Source organism: Ascidiella aspersa, chromosome 5 (genome assembly GCF_963924565.1).
Source record: "Ascidiella aspersa chromosome 5, kaAscAspe10.2, whole genome shotgun sequence".
Classification (NCBI taxonomy): Eukaryota; Metazoa; Chordata; class Ascidiacea; order Phlebobranchia; family Ascidiidae; genus Ascidiella; species Ascidiella aspersa.
Window position 1 is genome coordinate 8,877,296 of NC_139451.1, and position 2,500 is coordinate 8,879,795.

The 2,500-nt window shown below is 57.0% G+C and overlaps 2 non-coding genes and 1 pseudogene across 2 annotated transcripts in view; all 3 read right to left on the reverse strand.

Moving 5' to 3' along the window:
* LOC146142543 (large subunit ribosomal RNA) overlaps positions 1-315 on the reverse strand; it is a 3,679-nt pseudogene extending 3,364 nt beyond the window's left edge.
* A 248-nt stretch (positions 316-563) lies between these two features.
* LOC146142544 (5.8S ribosomal RNA) lies at positions 564-717 on the reverse strand. The gene has a single exon (XR_014499323.1). It is a non-coding gene; the product is annotated as a 5.8S ribosomal RNA (ribosomal RNA).
* Positions 718-964: 247 nt separating this feature from the next.
* LOC146142545 (small subunit ribosomal RNA) overlaps positions 965-2,500 on the reverse strand; it is a 1,811-nt gene continuing 275 nt past the window's right edge. The window contains exon 1 of the ribosomal RNA XR_014500142.1: positions 965-2,500. This exon is cut by the window's right edge and continues 275 nt beyond it. This is a non-coding gene — a ribosomal RNA (small subunit ribosomal RNA).

A 2,500-nucleotide genomic window follows, 5' to 3' on the forward strand; every position in this document is an offset into this window, starting at 1 on the left:
GTTTACCACCCGCTTTGGGCTGCATTCCCAAACAACCCGACTCTGGGAAGACGCCGTAGCGCGCCCGCCTGTCGCCGCCATGGGCCTGACACCCGCTCTGGGAAAAGGCCTCGATCAGAAGGACGCGGGCGACCGGCGAAGCGCGCCGTGACGAATTCCGTACGCCACAATTCCGCGCACTCCAAAAGCGCGCGGATTCGGCGATGGGCACATCCCGCTTCACTCGCCGTTACTGAGGGAATCCTCGTTAGTTTCTTTTCCTCCGCTTAGTAATATGCTTAAATTCAGCGGGTAGCCTCGTCCGACCTCAGGCCGAAAGTAAGGACCGGGACTATTCTTCCCGTTCCGCGCTCGCCGTCGGCGCCGCGCGCCGCCGCGCACCTCGATTCCCGCCCTTGAGCCGCCAGCCGTTGGCCTCTTCGAGGTCGACTCGCCGCCGCCGCGCGGGATTCTGGTCGCGATCGTCGCGCATCGTGCCGTGCTGTCTTGAGCGGGACGGGCGCTCGCGCGTCCGACGCCGCAGCAGCCGCGCGGAGAAATCCCCGCGCGGAACGTTTGCAACGCGACCCTGAGGCGGGCGCGGCCCCGGGATTGACCCGAGGCCGCAATTTGCGTTCAGAACGTCGATGCTCAATGTGTCCTGCAATTCACACTAATTCACGCAGCTAGCTGCGTCCTTCATCGACTCACGAGCCGAGTGATCCACCGCCAAGAGCCATCCACGATTGTTTCGCTCGCACAGTGCCTCGCACTATAGGGTGACAAAATAGACCGCGCCGAGCGGTCGGCCAGGCCGACGCTTGAAGCCGGAGCGCGCGGCACCGCGGCACTCGACGCGCAAACATTACCGGGTGACCGAATCGCCGGCCGGCGCGCCGCTCCTCGCGGGTCGGGCGCCGGGTAGCAAAGACTTTTTCTCTCGCTTGTCCGAGTTTCGCGTTCGCCGAAGCGTTTGCGAGACCGTTAATGATCCTTCCGCAGGTTCACCTACGGAAACCTTGTTACGACTTTTACTTCCTCTAAATGATCAAGTTAGATCGTCTTCTCGGACGCCGGCTCGACCGTTGCCGGCCGCGCCAGGTCCAATCGGAGGACCTCACTAAACCATTCAATCGGTAGTAGCGACGGGCGGTGTGTACAAAGGGCAGGGACGTAATCAACGCGAGCTAATGACTCGCGCTTACTGGGAATTCCTCGTTCAAGGGAAATAATTGCAATTCCCTATCCCTAGCACGACCGGGGTTCAGCGGGTTACCCAGACCTGTCGGCCAAGGCGAGCACATGCTGATCCGGTCAGTGTAGCGCGCGTGCGGCCCCGAACATCTAAGGGCATCACAGACCTGTTATTGCTCAATCTCGTGTGGCTAAACGCCACTAGTCCCTCTAAGAAGTTAGACGCCGACCGATTGGGTCGCGTAACTAGTTAGCAAGCCAGAGTCTCGTTCGTTATCGGAATTAACCAGACAAATCGCTCCACCAACTAAGAACGGCCATGCACCACCACCCACAGAATCAAGAAAGAGCTCTCAATCTGTCAATCCTCACTGTGTCCGGGCCGGGTGAGATTTCCCGTGTTGAGTCAAATTAAGCCGCAGGCTCCACTCCTGGTGGTGCCCTTCCGTCAATTCCTTTAAGTTTCAGCTTTGCAACCATACTTCCCCCGGAACCCAAAGACTTTGGTTTCCCGCAAGCTGCCGGAGAGGTCGTAAAACTAACGCCCCCCGATCGCTAGTTGGCATCGTTTATAGTCAGAACTAGGACGGTATCTGATCGTCTTCGAACCTCTGACTTTCGCTCTTGATTAAAGAAAACATTCTTGGCAAATGCTTTCGCAGTCGTTCGTCTTGCGCCGATCCAAGAATTTCACCTCTAACGGCACAGTACGAATGCCCCCGTCTGTCCCTCTTAATCATTACCTCGCGCTCCGAAAACCAACAAAATAGAACCGAGGTCCTATTCCATTATTCCATGCACCATTATTCAGGCGAATCGCCTGCTTTGAACACTCTAATTTTTTCAAAGTAAACGTTCCGGCCGCCGCCGACACTCAGTCAAGGGCACCGGCGGAGAACCGGAGGTGAGGCCAGGACGGCCAGTACACGCCTTGCGACGGACCGGCCGCCTGCGCCCAAAATCCAACTACGAGCTTTTTAACCGCAACAACTTAAATATACACTTTTGGAGCTGGAATTACCGCGGCTGCTGGCACCAGACTTGCCCTCCAATGGATACTCGTTAAAGGTTTTAAAGTGTACTCATTCCAATTACAGGGCCTCGTTTAGAGTCCTGTATTGTTATTTTTCGTCACTACCTCCCCGCGTCGGGAATGGGTAATTTGCGCGCCTGCTGCCTTCCTTGGATGTGGTAGCCGTTTCTCAGGCTCCCTCTCCGGAATCGAACCCTGATTCTCCGTTACCCGTAAGAACCTCGGTAGGCCAGTACCGTACCGACGAAAGTTGATAGGGCAGACACTTGAATGATCCGTCGCCGGTGCGAGACC